The 8,084-nt window shown below is 37.6% G+C and overlaps 1 non-coding gene across 1 annotated transcript; it reads right to left on the bottom strand.

Annotated features, from left to right (window-relative positions):
• On the bottom strand, positions 1 to 191 carry LOC140483992 (U2 spliceosomal RNA). The gene has a single exon (XR_011962159.1). It is a non-coding gene; the product is annotated as a U2 spliceosomal RNA (small nuclear RNA).
• Positions 192 to 8,084: the final 7,893 nt, after the last annotated feature.

Below are 8,084 nucleotides of genomic sequence, written 5' to 3'. Positions count from 1 at the left end.
GGGACGTGCACCATTCCCCGAAACACTGCAATACTGGGATGATGCGTGAAGTTATCGGAGCAAGCTCCTGACACAACTTCGTCCTGCAAAAATCAGATTAACATTCAGTCCCTAAATCAGGGACTTATCAGATATTAAAACTGACAAGAACAGAACTACACATGATCTTAGCCAAAAGGCTGAGAAGCGATACTTGTCGTCTCCCTGACTACCTTAGGACCCAGCCGCTTCCTACATTTACCATCAGCCTGACTGTGAACAAAGACCTATAGCTCACGGCTGACAGTTTCATTGCTGCCTAGTCATTTCCAGATCTTCTGACCAGAGTAAACGATCCGTTTGTCCAGGTGAATTCATTTAATCTTTTCTATGAAACTGTTTGATAGTGAATGTAGATGACCAGCAATGTACCAATCAGCTACGCTGGGGCCGAGTGTACGTCACTAACAAGCCGGTAGTGTGTCTCTGACAGAGTATCAATGAGATTGCAGAAACCCACTGGAACAGAGCTGGACACAGGGAATGGTGCAGCACAGGGGGATGTACTGCAGCCTCTCATTGTCTGCGTCAGCTGTCACTCTGTATGGGCTCCTTCCCTAGTCCCACTCCCCATGCTTTTCCCGATGATTGAATCCGGCTCCAGTGGCCCCTCAGGCAGTGCACAGCCAATAGTAACTACTGAATGAAGATGGTAGGGATTTACCTACTTACCTTGATGAAATGTGACATTCGTTCAAAAATAATTAACCTCAACTCCCCGCCATCATGTATCTATGCCATGATTTGGAGATGCTGGTGTTGGACTGGGGTGTACAAAGTTAAAAATCACACAACACCAGGTTATAGTCCAACAGGTTTAATTCTGTTGGACTATAACCTGGTGTTGTGTGATTTTTAACTTGATATATGCAATTGCCTGGAGTTTGTGCTGTTCCATTCTCTGGTATAAACAAACTGAGCTGTTAATGGTAACAATTCCTGCCTCTCCACAAGGCAAATCAAGGCGAACAATTGAAACGGGTTCTAATTCTGATCGAGTACTATCACTGCCTGGAAATATTAGGCGACTGTTCTGAACGGAAATCCTTAGACTAATCCATCCATCTTGTATTATGTCAACTCTGATCTCCAAACCATTAAACTCTGCCAACCCCGTCAATTGAAATTAACAGAACCATGGTGGACCTGAAGTTCGATCGAGTGAATCAGCAACAAGTGATTTGGCTTTGACTCCAAATACTCGAATTGCAATTTGCTACATTAGAATTGCAAATCAAGATTCACAGAGTCGTGGAGTTGTACAGCACGGAAATAGACACTTTGTTTTAGTGGCTGGCATCCATCAGATAACTTGGATAAACCTAGTCCCAGTTATCAGCATCTGAATCCAGATGCTTTTCAAGTGTTGTAATTGTACCCGCCTTACAAACATCTACTCCATCCACCACCGATGCTGAGTTGAATCAAGGTGCACTGCAAACGTTTCCCAAAAATCCTTCGACAACACCTTCCAAACCGACAATTATTTCCACTTCGAAGGACACCTCCAATTTTGGTGTAATTTGCAAACTTACTAAATATACCTCCTATCGCTATATTGAGACACTCAGAAACACATACATATACACAGACAGACACCCATACACACACACAAAGACACACATACCCCAAACAAACATGCACAAGCAGGCAGTCACACACACATATTCACAGATATTGCCAAGGACAGCAAAAGTGAAGACTTTAATAGAATTCATTTTTTCCTAAAACTAAATGACAAATTGGTAAATGTTCAGGAATGTGTGAGCTTACTGGAAATTTGTGCATAATTTTCGCTGGATATCTTGCCTTTAACAAATTTGTAAACTAAACAAGCAAAAAGTGGTCTGCTTAGCAGATTGTGAGACTCTTTTGAAAGGATGAAGGCTGTACTGTATTCCCGTTGAAATAAAAACCAGCAATGTGTTAAAAAATACATCCAAAGAACTGTGATTGCTGGAAATCAGAAACAAATTCAGAAATTGACTGAGTAACTCAGCAAGTCTGGCAGCATTTGTGGAGAGAAAACAGAGTTAATATTTTGGGTCCAATGACTCTTCTTCAGTACTGCGTTTTTCCAGCAATTGCAGATTTTGGTTCCACCATTCCATTTACCTTCTCTATTACTCACTGAACTCCAATGTCAGCTTTTTCTGATTCACAGATGTGGAATTCCAAATCCCTCTGTTCTGTAGCTATCTGCAGTATTTCTCCATTTAAATAATATTAAACTCTTCCATTTTTCCTGACTTTCTCCTCCTTATATTCCACATGCCAAGTTTTCACCCACACATTTAACCTATCTAGAATGTTCTGCCCACTTGCCTTCCTACTGATTTACAAACTTGGTGACAGTACATTCACTTCCCTCACCCAAGTCATTATTAATATGTTGTCCCAGGACTGTGGCACTCCACTAGAAACTGGTTGCCATCTATACCAGCTGCTCAGCCATGCATTCATCTGCTCTATCGTCCTATTCCTGTCCTCACTAGCTTGTAACACCGTGAGTAATCCAGATATTATTACTCTCGAAGACCTCCTTTTTAAATTCCTGTCTAACACTCTATTTTCTCCCTTCAGAAAATCATCCTTTTTCCTTCCTATTGTTCCAATGTGTACAATGACCTCCTGCTGATCCCTCTCCCCTGAGAGAATATTCTGCACCCTCTCGGAGACATCCTTGATCCTGCACCAGGGAGGCAACACATAATTATGATTTTTTGTTGCTGGCCACAGAAACGTCCGTCTGTGCCTCGGACTAGAGAGTGTCTGAACACAATCAATCTCTTTTTAGATTAGATTACTTACAGTGTGGAAACTGACCCAAGAAGTCCACACCGCCCCGCCGAAGAGCAAACCCACCCATACCCCTACATCTACCCCTTACCTAATAATAAGGCAATTTAGCATGGCCAATTCACCTGAACTGCACATCTTTGCAGTGTGGGAGGAAACCGGAACACCCGGAGGAAACCCACGCAGACACGGGGAGAATGTGCAAACTCCACACAGGAATTGCCTGTGGCAGGAATTGAACCCAGGTCTCTGGCGCTGTGAGGCAGCAGTGCTAACCACTGTGCCACCGTGCCACCCACAAACCTGACATACCCCATAAACCTGCCACTCTTGAAACCTGACATACCCCATCTCAATACCAGAAACTTGGCTGTTTGTGCTCAATGAGAACTGTTGAATGAAAGAGTTTTCTCTGCAAGAACGACATGAAGATGTTCAAGGTCCTCTAAATACCATTGAGCAGAATACTCTTCATTACGGGTCTTATTGTCTTAAACCGATGATTTTTATGACCTTGGTGTTTTGGTGACTGATGTGTTTTCAAACCATGTGCAATGCATAAGGATTTCTTTCAATTTCTTATAAGAAAAAAAACTGCTTTCCATGTTGATTTCTAATTATTTTTTACTCTCGAGTTATTTGTCGATGTGCAATAATCACAAAATTATGGAAGATCCCTGTATCTTATGTTCACTGCAATGTGCACTTTCACTATCTACTTATTTATTTCATACGTCTGACATGAATGTCTAAACATTGGCCATGAACAAAAAGTTGTAAATTAAAGCTACATCTCAATAAGCAAACCAATGGATGGAAACATGTAATTCTTGTAATCCTGCATTTTTGAACCAAAAGCAATTCTGCTGAATAATCACTGAATGGCTCATTTTTGTGAATCATAAAGCTAGCTACCATATTATATTTCTCAGTTTACTGAACTTAATGAATACCCAATCATCATCACAACAAAGTGCTTTTAAAATATTGAATCTTTTTTTTAGATTACAACGTAATTTTCCAGTCACTGCCATGACAGTAATTTGCACAGTTATTGGAGTTAGTCTTTCTAACAAATATAGTGCGATTCGCATTTTAATTCCATCAATTGTTTCTTCGAACGAACACTCCAACTTAAAAATCAATTTACTGTTCAGGTGAACGATCCCATAATGGAACCAATGACTTCCCATTCGATGCCTCATTGTAAATATATGATAATTGCTCATTTGAATGATTGTGGTAATCTCAGCCTGAAGCGTTCAGAGAACTGTAATTACTTTTCATTAGAATGACTCCAGGTCTTTTCTCCACATTGCTCAGTGAAATAATTAACTGAAATTTCTCAGTATTCTTAAATGAAATGATATTATTTTGGCAATTCAATTGTTGCTATTATCTAATCATTGTTCAATATAGTTCAAAGTATTACTACGAAATTATGGCTCATAAATTAAATAAAGTAAAGATTTTGCAGTGGGCATTGTGAATATCAATTTTTATTTTGACCGTGGAACCAGTTGAATTGATTTAATTATGTTTAACTTCAATGTTAACATTTACTGTATCTATAAACACAATACAAGTTAATCACTTTTCATGGAACAAAATCATTTAAAATTCTCATTTATTTTCCTAATCATTTATGTTGCAAATGCATATTAATTTTCTTTTCATTCTGTGATAAAAAGCATTGAACATATAGAACTATTTGATTGATTAAGTTTCGTTCATCAGTGTACACTGATCAAATGATTCGGTTTTTTCTTATCATGAATAATCACGAGATTCATATTTAATTAAAGTCATTATTGCTTTGTTACATCATTACTGTAAATTACTAATTCGGTTTGTCAGTTCATTACACACAGGACATACGCAATTAATTCCCATTCAAATAATTACAAGAAACATCTGATTAATTTTCATTTGAGTTGCCGCCGTAAATATATGACTATACACTTGCCCTTCCCGGATGGTAACATTATGACGGGTTTTTGTGGAGCTCTGACAGTTTCTCTATGACAACATCAGGAGGAATGATTTCAATTTCCACCTTCAGCGGAGATGTGTCAGAGCAGTTCGGAAATTATAAAAAGGAAAATATTAACAGTCGAAATTCCTCTTCAGCAAAATAACCAAATGCAACTTCATTTTATTCATTGGTCAGCTGATCACCTACATTTGTAACTAAACATTGCAATTCATCTAAATACTGGTATGTGCATTGATCAAATTAAAGTTCTAATTATTAGTCATTCATGAATTGTCAGGAATTTGTTTTTATTTTCCATTCACCTTTTCATATTGAATGTAAGATTGATATGCTGTGAAACTATTAGCGTGTTTTCATTTGAACATTAATTTCTCTGTCTCTCTCTCACTCACTCACGCATCTCACTTCATGCATGATGGCTTCAAAGTACCTTGCTAAACTTAAAGATTTTGTTGACTTTAAGTAGTATCTTTAGCACTCACCTATCAATTTAATCCAAAATCATAGAATCATAGAGTCATAGAATCCCTACAGTGTTGAAACAGGCCATTTGGCCCAACAGTCCACACTGACCATCCAAAGATTAACCCACCCAGACACTCCTTTGCTCGATTACTCGACATTTCCCCTGACTAATACACCTAACCTAGGTACTGGAAACCAGAGTTTAGATTAGAGTGGTGCTGGAAAAGCACAGCAGTTCAGGCAGCATGCGAGGAACATTAAAATCGATGTTTTGGACAAAAGCCCTTCATCAGGAATACAGGCTGCATTCCTAATTAAGGGCTTTTTCCCAAAACGTCGATTTTACTGTTCCTCTGATACTGCATGCATTGCTGTGCTTTTCCAGCACCACTCTAACAAAATCTAATACACCTAACCTAAACATCCGTGAACATTATGGGCAATTTAGCATGGCCAAGTCACCTCAGCTGCACATTTGTATACTATCACAATGTTATTGAAATCAATGCTCACACAAAGCACGATACATAAAGCCACACAATGGTCTTCATGACCATCTAATTACTGTTCAGGAAATCATCTGAGTAATTGTCTTATTGTTCCTGAGATTAATCACCACAGTAAGCGTCTGGTCATCATTCCCTCCAATAAATACAATGGGTGTCTCTGAAATTTCTGTTCAGTAATTATTCATGATACTTGTTGCTCAAAGCAGTGTCTGTTCTTATTTACGAGTGGCCAATGATTCTAACAGCCATTGATCTTGATCATATTGTTACTGAGCGCAATAACCACAGTAAACATCTGGTTATCATTTTGCGAACAAATACAAGAGCTATCAACTTACTTTTCAATTCAGTAATTACACATGATACTTGTTGCTGAAAGTGGTATTTATTCTTTATGACAATTGGCCGACGACACTGACAGCAAGACATGTTGATAGTCCTGATTTGTTCATATTTTCAAAAAAGTTTTCAGGCCATGTATTTCAAAAAGAAGTAATTTGACTTCGTCCAAATTTAAATGTAAACGTTTTCAGATATTTTCCATTCAAAGTGTTTATTTGCTTATTCAGATCGAACTTGAATCTTGCCTCTGTAAATTGAATTTATTGTATTTTCCATTCGTGGAAGTACTCATTACTTGGTACTCATTTTCATCTTAAATCTGATGGAAATTTGAAATACTGATTTCAGTGAAAATTGTATGAATTATACATGAGTGGTCTCTAAAAGAAAATCACAGAAGGCTAGATAGAATTCTTGAACAGCCTGTATATTTGAATAAAAGAAAACATTCCTACTAAAAAAACAAAGTTAAAAATTACTCAACACCAGGCTATAGTCCAACAGGTTTATTTGGAAGCACTAGCTTCCGCCTGATGATGGAGCAGCGCTCTGAGAGCTAGTTCAGCAAAATAATCCTGTTGGACGATAGCCGTGGTGGTGTTTGATTTTTAACTTTGTACAGCCCAGTCCAACACTGTCGCCTCCAAATCACTCCAAATCAAAACAGTCCTAAATCTGTGGTTTAACAGCTTAACATTCCTGCAACTAGATTATAATTCTCAGTTTATCAATCTTAATAAATATTTAATCAATGTCATTTTTAATTCCCGGAAAACATCCAATCGTTTTGTTTGTGAAAACACAAATTTTAATTGAAAATTCATTGTTATCACAATATGTGAATTATATTTTAACTCTCCAGTGATGTGAAGTGACCCTTGGACTGAAATTGGACGTTCTAAATTCACCGACAGGCAGCGAAATCGGGACAAATACAAAATTAGTTAAACTAAGTCAAACAGCAGCTGGAATCAATCAGCTCCAGGATGAATCAGATTTTCTTCCACCTTGACTTCCAGCCAGTGCCTGAGCATTATACACCTCGCTTGGAAATGTCAACAATGAAGGGTTTTCACACCAACACATTGGATTCTTTAAATCCAGCTCATAACCACATGTGGACGTTTGTCACAAAATTATTAATCATTTTACAAATCATGGAAAATATCTCAAAGCTCTTGAAATAAAAGTAATCACTGCACATAAAGCCACACGATGGTATTCAAGGCCACCTAACTACTGTTCAGTGCAAAATCTTTTGTCAATATTGTATTGTTCTCAAGATGAATAGCCACAGCAAACATCACGCTTTCACAACATCTCAAATATATACAAGATACCTTCTTATAATTTACACACTACATCTTCGCCACCCCAATAATCACACTTCATTGTTTACGATGAAGGATGCTGAAAGTAGCATGTTTTGAGGTAAAGGAATTCCTAAATATAGGCGAGTTTTCTGATAGGGTTCCTCAGTCATCATGATAAAAATGTAATTGCGGCTCAGCACATTGTAACAAATCCCCATTAAACTTTTTCATGTATTTAGTCAGAGACAATGTTTAAAAATTTCCTCTGTAAATGCTGCTGTTTTTTGCTATAATTCCCGTGTTCCTTGTCTAATTATTTTCTTTGTAATGCTTACACAAATGTGTGAATATTGATGACAAGAAAATTTGCATGGATTATATATTGTATTTCTACAGAAGAAAAGCTGAGTCAGCAAGTACAGATTGCAGGAGTATCTGAGAATGTTGAATGATTAATAATGACTGCATATCGAATGTATTTTCCAAAACATCATGCCAGCATTCTAATGCTCAGTTCACTGATACTAATTATTATGCAATCCATATCACAGCAAACCCGCTTGGAAATATTGAATCACCTTAATGTGTCAGTGTTCTAAAATAGATTACCAATTCATTATT

This window comes from Chiloscyllium punctatum, chromosome 12 (assembly GCF_047496795.1).
Source record: "Chiloscyllium punctatum isolate Juve2018m chromosome 12, sChiPun1.3, whole genome shotgun sequence".
Taxonomy (NCBI): domain Eukaryota; kingdom Metazoa; phylum Chordata; class Chondrichthyes; order Orectolobiformes; family Hemiscylliidae; genus Chiloscyllium; species Chiloscyllium punctatum.
The sequence above is the reverse complement of the archived record's forward strand: the minus strand, read 5'-3'. Positions and strand labels throughout refer to the sequence as shown.